This window comes from Triticum dicoccoides, chromosome 1A, assembly GCF_002162155.2.
Source record: "Triticum dicoccoides isolate Atlit2015 ecotype Zavitan chromosome 1A, WEW_v2.0, whole genome shotgun sequence".
Lineage (NCBI taxonomy): Eukaryota > Viridiplantae > Streptophyta > Magnoliopsida > Poales > Poaceae > Triticum > Triticum dicoccoides.
The window spans coordinates 279651095-279659787 of NC_041380.1; positions in this window are offsets into that span (position 1 = coordinate 279651095).

Sequence of the window (8693 nt, forward strand, 5' to 3'; positions counted from 1 at the left end):
AAAAAATGGCATGCAGAAGCACATATATATGTTACAATCGTAAAAAAAAAATCCCGTTTTTAGGTAACAAAATTATGTGCTTTTCAGAAGTAGTTATATGAGGTAGGGCTGTTACTCGACCGTACAGGTATAATAAACAAATTAATTACTGCTTATAGCGGATTAATAAACTTACACGACTCATGCTAATTTTGTGGTGATTACGTAGCTATCTTCTGCATGCACATGCGGGTTTGTTGAGCAATAAAAGGAGTACCTACCACCAAACGACCAGGGAACACGAGAAATATGCGGATCTACAAATTGTTTTCAGGGTAAATTGCGAGTTAATCGCTGCAATAATTAAGCAGGCCCCACGGAGGGAGCGGGCGTGGGCGCCGCCAATGTTTTGACGGAGCTTTTCCGCGCCGCCAGCTCGCCCATACATTGGCAAGAATTGCATTGGCAATTGGCGGACTGTTGGGTGAGCCAAAATTTTGGCTGCCATCCAAGCGCTGGCCAATTTCCATGGGCCTGCCAATTTTTTGGTATGGCTGTTGTTGGTTCCAATCCAAACGCACCCTAATACCCAGGTGCTACTAGGAGTACTAGTAAGGTACATATCAATTACACACATATATCATATATACTTTTGTTGAAGTCGATAGCCTTCTTATCTACCAAGTATTTGAGACAGTTCCACTACCAGTGACCGTTCCCCTAATAGAAGCACTTTGTCTCGGGTTTGGGTTCTTGGGTTTCTTCACTGGAGCGGCAACTGGCTTGCCATTCAAGAAGTTTCCCTTCTTGCCCTTGCCCTTCTTTAAAACCAGTGCTCTTGTTAACCATCAACACTTGATGCTCCTTCTTGATTTCTATCTTTATGGCCTTAAGCACGACGAACAACTCCGGGATTATCTTCCCTTGCATGTTATAGTTCATCACGAAACTCTAGTAGCTTGGTGATAGCGACTAGAGAACTTTTGTCAATCACTCTCTTATCTGGAAGATTAACTCCCACTTGATTTAAGTGATTGAAGTACACAGACATACTGAGCACATGCTGTCGAGGATATACCCCGCGGTATGACCGGATCAAAGATATGACCCGGCTAGGAGTTGATTTTTTCATTGGTGACCCAACAGACTATAAGCCGGTGGAGGCAGTTAAGCACTGTAACCCGGCGGACACAGTCATATGAGCCAGATAGTTAAGTCAGACAGTTAAGCCGGACAGTTAAGCCGGACAGTTAAACCGGACAGTTAAGCCAGATGGTAAGCCAGATTATAGGTTAACAGTTAAACCAGATGGTAAGCCAGATTGTGGGTTAACAGTTAAGAAGTCCGAAACGTTAAAGAAAGCCCATGAAGATAAAACAGAATAGTTAAGTCTTAAGTCCGAGTTGGACTCTACATGTAACCCACCCCTTCAACATATATAAGGAGGGGCTGGGCACCCCAAGAGGGACAGGTTGAATAATCATTAAGTCTAGACACAACTAGGAGAGCCGGAGTTACGACGACTCCCTCATGATGAGAATAAGACCTAGCCACAAACAGCATGTAGGGTTGTTACCGGATGATGTTTCCCGGGGCCCGAAGCTGTCTAAATCTTCGTCTTGCGTGTTGCGTCTCTCGATTCCGGTCAACCCCTTCAGGCTATCGCATAGATCCGTTGGTCTCACAACTAAATCCTCACACTAGGACATCTGTCGTGACATTTCCACGACAGTTGGCACCCACCGTGTGGCATGCACACGGTGGTGATGAGTTCTTGAAGGGATCTCTTCAGGAATCAAGGAGCTCGTGTTTTTTGGTTAAATAAAGAAGAGCCGATATGGTCAATAGCTCGGAGTTGGACAAATTTTGGATGGAATTGCAGCCGGGTTAATTAAATTCGCTGGTCACCTTTGGATCTGGCAGTGCAATATTTGAGTTTAAGGTAAGACAATCGCTGTTTGTCTGAGTGGGCGGCAGGTCACAAGTCACCGGTAATGTTGTTTTTTGATGCTGCCTGTTTCGCCGGCGCGTCAAAATCCAGATATATAATGAGCAGTCAGAGCGGCGCAAGCAAGATTGAGGCGAGAGTTAGGGTTGTGTGTCCGTATACCACCGCAAGTCGCCAAGTCTGAAAGTTTTTCTTACGGATTTAATCCGAGCTCGCTGCTCGTACCTGGGCCAGAGTCTGCGATACCTATCCCAAGCAGAAGTCCAAGTTGTCGTATCCGAAATGACATAATACCGGACTGGCCATTGCTGTTTATGTACAAACTCCAAGTCCCGAGAATCAAGCTACTATACCGCCTCTGCTGCTTCCTCCACGTGAATAAAAACAATTCATCTACCAAGTACTAGTTGAGTGTTCACGTCAAGATCAATTAAGGTACTACTACTTTTGGACTACTGTTTGTCACATGAAGCTACAGGATGGCTGCTCGTTGCTCACGTCAAGCCTCAGTACTAGTTCATTAATACTACTACAACCAGCAATCCACTGTACAAGGACAATTATCATGAGCCGCCTGGCCCCGGAGCACCTGATGTTTCGGCCTTGCCTCGACCTCACCGTGCCTCGCGACTCCTCCGCGCGGCCGCGCAAGGCTGGCCTCACCGCGGACCAGTTCCACGGCTAAGCCGCCGCCCAACTCCACAGCAGTGCTCCGCCTCTGCCGCAGACCGTCTTTACCGAGTCGTCGTGCCTTTGCCGGGTCGTCCGCTTCTGTTTATGAGCCGCCATGTGTAGCATCAAGTCGCTGCTGACGCCGACCCGACGTGCTTGCCTCTGCTGGACTCCGTCCTTTTTCCGGGTTGCTGTCGGTGCACAAACAAAAAGTTCCGAAGGAGTGGCCGGTTTTCAAGTTTTGTCACTAAGGGTGTGTTTAGTTTCAGTCACCGACTGGAACGTCACGGGTCCGACCCGTCCGTGCGCGACGTTCCTGTGTTTGGATTTGAAACGAACGGGAACTGACTCGTTCCCCGAAAGGGAATATTCCAACAATATCTGGAATGAACTCGTTTCTTCGATTTAGTGAAACAACGCGGAACGGCCTCTTGCGGTCTCATCCCCTCCCCCTCCCCCTCCCTCCCGAGGCACTAGCCCCCAACCCCTCTCCCGCATGGCCACCCGTCGCTCCTCCACTCTCATCTCTCCCAAGTCCGGCGGATGGGCAGCGGCGACCAGGTCAGCGAATCCTCAGCAGGCCGGCGGCTAGCTGATCTATTGGATGGGCGGCGGCTACCAGGCCAGCGGATCCCCTGCAGGGCAACAGTAACCTGATCTGCCAGGGATGACCTGATCTACTAGGAGGCGGTGGCGACCTGATGTGGCAGGACGGTGACGACCTGATGTGGCGGACGGCGGCGACCGGGCCTGCTTTTCAGGCGGTGGCCATTCCCTCGCGGGCTGCGACGGCCACATATCCCACGCCATCAATGTCCCACCGCTGGCTGCAACAGTTCCAAGCCACCTATCTTGCGTTGTTGTTTTTCATCTATGAGATTTTTTCTTGATTGAAATCCAATCTAAAGTGAATAGTCAAAAAACTTTGAGCAAAATTTCGTTGATTGCATGCCCGTTGATGATTATTTACCCTGTTTGTACTCTCAATTTGATGATTTTTACCCCTGTCTGTACTCTCAGGGCCAGTTCTTTTCGGCGTTTCTCACAGAATCGCCCCCCTCTTCAGCTTCTCTCAGAATCGCCACTCCATATTTTTTTTACAATCCTATCTAGTTAAGGTCTAATTAGGTAGGATTGTAAAAACATATGGAGTGGTGATTCTGGGAAAAGCTGGGGAGGGGGGCGATTCTGGTAGAATCGCCCAAAAGAACTGGCCCTCAGTCTAATGTACAATTCGATGTAAATGCTATGCAAATTTCAATAGTATGTTTCTAGCAATACAAAGATTTTCTACTTGTTCATATTGTATATATATATGCATCTGAGAGGCGGCTTCACTATTTTTATGAAAGAGACGAGTTGAACTGAATCCGTTCCATTTTATCTCTCAACCAAACATTGAAACCTAACCATTCCATTCTATCAAATATCCCCAACTAAACACAAGAACGGAACTGACCCATTCCAGTGAAATGGAACCATTCCATTCCATTTCACTTGGTTCCCAAACCAAACACACCCAGCCCTGCCTTGCGCGACCTTCGCGCTGTAACAGACCACCCTCGTTTCCGTCGTAAACCGCCGTCGGGCCTCAACACCTCCGAGTTGCTGGCCTGGCTACCGCCTTGCGCCGCCCTCGCTGGAGTAGCTTTGCTCTAGGCCACCTCCGAGCTGTTGAGCCACTGGTCTACGTCGAGCCGCCACCATCGGATGACCCGCGGCCTTCACATCCGCGGTTCCTTGCATTGGTTGTTTCCACAGCTGCTAGTCGCGCGTCCCCGTGGCCCCGAACCACCATCACCTCCATGACCGGCTTGGCCTCCGCCTCAAGAAGCCACCACTGGTCACCTTTGTCTTCAAAGCCACGACCACTTCCGTTGTGTTCGAGCTACCGATTCCTGAGCCGCCGCATCGCCGGACTATAAACTATTTCAAAAGTGCCTCCGCCCCAGTGGGATTCCATGTCGCCGTCACCGTGGCCTATGAGTCATCAAGCCGCTGTCTTCGAGCCGCCTTCACCGGACCTCATTCCTGCGCCCGCCTCTGAGTCGCCGCCGGGTCAAACCCCTGCCTAGTGCCTTCGCTTCATGCTTTCGTTCGGCTTCATGCTGTTGCTCGAACCCATGAGCCGCCACGATGCCTCCATGACCTCGGGCCACCTCCACTGGCCATTGGCTTACCACTCCGGGTTGCCGCCGTCTCTGTCGTGGTTGGGTCGCCGCCGACGAACCGCCGACCCCATGGCCGTCCGAGCCGCGTCCGCTGCCCTCACCGCGGCAGTAACCTGTTACTACTCCTGCTTTGAGCCGTCACCCTCCTCACTGGTGCCCATCGGAATCACCACTCGAGTGACCGTGACCCGCCGACTGCGCCTACTGAGCTGCCATGGTCTGTTTTGAGTCGCCGCTCCGGCTCTGCTACCTTTCAAAGCCGCCACCTTGAGCTGTTGTGTTGTCAAGTTGCCACTCTGCCATTTGCCACTGTCCAAATTCAAAAACAAGTGCAGAGTTGAAGCTGAACATTGGTGTTTCCAACAAACCGCTTCCGCGGCCACTTACGCGGCAAATTGCCGTTGCGGCTGTGTCACCGACGCACCAGTGAGGCCATGCCCCTAGCTCCTTGCCTCGCCGCTGTTGCCGAAGCAAAGCTTCCCCATGAGTCGCCTGTTGTTGAAGCGCCTCTGTTCCGGCTCTTGCTTGCTATCGGTGACGCGGTGGTGTAATGTGGTGTACTGGTCGAAACTAACCATTGCACCCCCTAGTAAGAGAGGGGTGAGCAACGAAACAGAGAGAATTTGACAAAGCGACAAGTGAACAATTGTCACGGATGCTGAGAAAGAGAAACGCATGCAGGCGCATGCACATCCAGAAAGATGGATGAGACAAAGCACCTGAGTGCATGCAAATAAGGGTGTGTTTGGTAGCATGTATGGACCTAGCCTAATTGTTTTCATCTCATACATGCTGAGTTTAGACATGCTGAGTCCATGCAGTTGCTGTTGTTTGGTAGTGATGTATGCGTTGAGACATGCTGAGATGAGATTTTGTTTGGCAGCCTGCATGTGTTTAGACATGCTGAACAATTTCGAATTCTGAATATTTTTTTTTGAATGATGAACAAAATCGAAAAAATGTCAACACAAATTTAAACATATTTTGAAAATTTAAATAAAATTTGATATTCTAAACTTTTTTGGAAAATTAAAATAAATTTTAAAATTCTATTTTTTAAATTTGAACATATTTGAAATTATGAGTTTTTTTGAAAATTTTAAAAAAATTTGAATATTTTATAAAAATAAAATTATATTTTTTTCAAAATTCAAACGAATTTTGATTTCCTTTTGAAATTCCGAACATTTATGTTTTTTTAGAAAAATTGAAAATTCAAACAAAATTTGAAATTATGATTTTTTCGATAATTTAAACAATTTTGGAACTAATTTTTTATTTTTTCTGAAATTCTAAAGTTTTCTGAAAATTTAAACAAATTTTGAAATTCTGATTCTTTTTGAAAAAAATAAACATATCTGGACGTGGTCTGGTCGGTGGGGACGAGTGTCAGGGCCAACATAGCTACCTCCATGCACCCTGTCTGGGGTGCATGAGATGAGCATGGCTGAGGGCACTTTTATGCATCAGATGAGCATAGCTCAAGTGAGCCCATGCACCCTACCAAACAAGCAAAAGTGGGTCGGATTGGGAACTTTTGCCCTCATGCACCCTTCATGCACCCTACCAAACACACCCTAAGTGGGGGAGAAGAACGTGGGCACAAGGACACAGTGGCTCTGAGCCAATTATTGCAGCTGCCCGACGTCTCTTCCATAGCAATCCAGGAGTAAAATAGTCTGATTTTTGTAATTCCCCCATAGTCATTGGTACTAGTGCTCCAAACCGCTAGTCTGAGTCATTTGACCAGTTTACATGAATGTCTGTTAAACATCAGGTACTATCCTCCTTATGTATTTTATCAGCACATATTATTCGAGAACAATTACTTTGGTATGCGGTATTTTTTCGCAGGATCATTATTCATTACAAAGATATCGCAAAGGGACGCACACCTGTAGCGACTCGACCTCAAACGGTCAAGTCTCTGTGCTTCAGTGTCATCCCTGGATCGGTAATGCTGACACACACAATACTCGAGGATTTATAACATAGTAGCAATCACACACTTATTACATCGAATATCTCAAAAGAGAACTTATTACAATAAATATGGCTTAAGGTCATCTAATGCGATAACAACGGAAGGCTTGGAAGATAAAGTGAGTCCATCAACTCCAACAGCATAGCTGAGCTGCACGACAACGACCTAACGAACTGTACTCCTCGTCTGAAAAGTCTGCAACATAATACGTTGCAGCCCGAAAACGGATCAGCACATGGAATATGTTGGGAAAGTAACACAGTAGAGCAAGAACAGAATAATGCTAACACTACATGCATATTTGGCTGGTGGAAAGCTCTATGGTTATAGTTTTTGCGAAAAGCCAATTTTTCCCTACAACAAAGGAATATATTTTTATTTTAACTATCATGGTAGTTGAAACATCATTGAGAAGGTTCCTCCAACTCAATCCCAATTAAAGTAATTAACAACCCAACAATATTAAATTAGAGAGTGATGAGATACTTAAGATACTTCAAGTACTAGATACTCAAGATTATCCATAACCGGGGACACGGCTAACCATGATTAGTTTATACACTCTGCAGAGGTTTGCGCACTTTTCCCCCACAAGACTTGATCGCCTCCGTTGAATTTCTCGCACTACATGGTGTTTGAGAAATGGATGACCGAGACACGGACTTTCAGAAACATTAACTCTTTACTCCGGGCAGACCATACCAAAGCTACAACCCACTACCTGCTGATCTACCTCTTCGAGAGCTTCACGTAACTTACTCAACTATACTAGAGCCCATAATAGGTTGTGGCTGCACACAGAAGTTTCTAGCATGAATCATCTCAGTTCCCTTTGAGCCTGGGTGGCGGTCCATAGGAAGATCACACAGAACCCCGGGATTTCCAAAAAATACAGGCAACACTGGGTTCTCCAGGTGCCTCAATCCACCCAGATGTGTATTAAAGTTGCCACATTAAGTTGAACCATTAATTAACAATCTCACATCTGTCATGGATTTCACTCATCCAAACCACGTCTACGAGCATAACATAGCAATATAAGCATTACGTAGAAGTAACTCCCAAAGGTTTAAAGGTAATAGGGCAATAGGTTCTACCTCATCAACTACTTCCCAACCCACAAGTTAATGACATCCTAATCATGCAATGTTTGAGGATTGAAACTAATGCATAAAAACCGGGTATGGAAAGAGTATGATCAATGTGTTACTCGCCTTGCTGATGATCCGCGAAACCTAGGGACTCGTAGTAGCACGCTTCACACTCCGGGTGTTCTATCGCAAACAAACAATAGCATACTTAAGCAATCAAGCGAAGATGCACGGGCAAAACTCAACTAAGAAGAATTGACCAGAAAGTTCAACTTAAGAACTCTGGTTTGCAAAAAGAATCAAATCGAACGGAGCAACGAAACTCAAACGGCGAAAGAAACAAGATCCGTATACTAATCTAGACTAAGGTCAAAGTTTACAGTACCAAAATATTGTTCAAGTTGATTAAACAGAAAGAGGGTCTCGAGACGAAGATCTAGGCGCTTGAATCGCCTAATTCTGACAAACGAGCGAAAAGATAAACTGAAATGAAAATCGGATCAGAAATCACGATTGGAAATAATCACGGAAAAATCCGATAAAAGAAAACTAACGAACAGGCTAATGAACGAGCGTTCGTTGTCTGTAACTATCGAGCGAAAACCGTTCGTTAAAACGAACGTACGGCCGAACGTTCGCTAAAAAGAAGAACCGGGAAAACCGGCGAACCGATCTAAAAAAACGAACTAGGGTTTTTCTTAAAAAAACGAATCGGTTTTCTAAAAAAACCGGCGGCGGCGAACGGCACATTACCTCTCCGGCGAGGCTCCGGCGAGGCGGGGCTCGGGCGGTGGGGCGACGGCAGCGTGGCGCGGCGAGGGGCGGCGGCGGTGGCGAGGCGCGGGAGG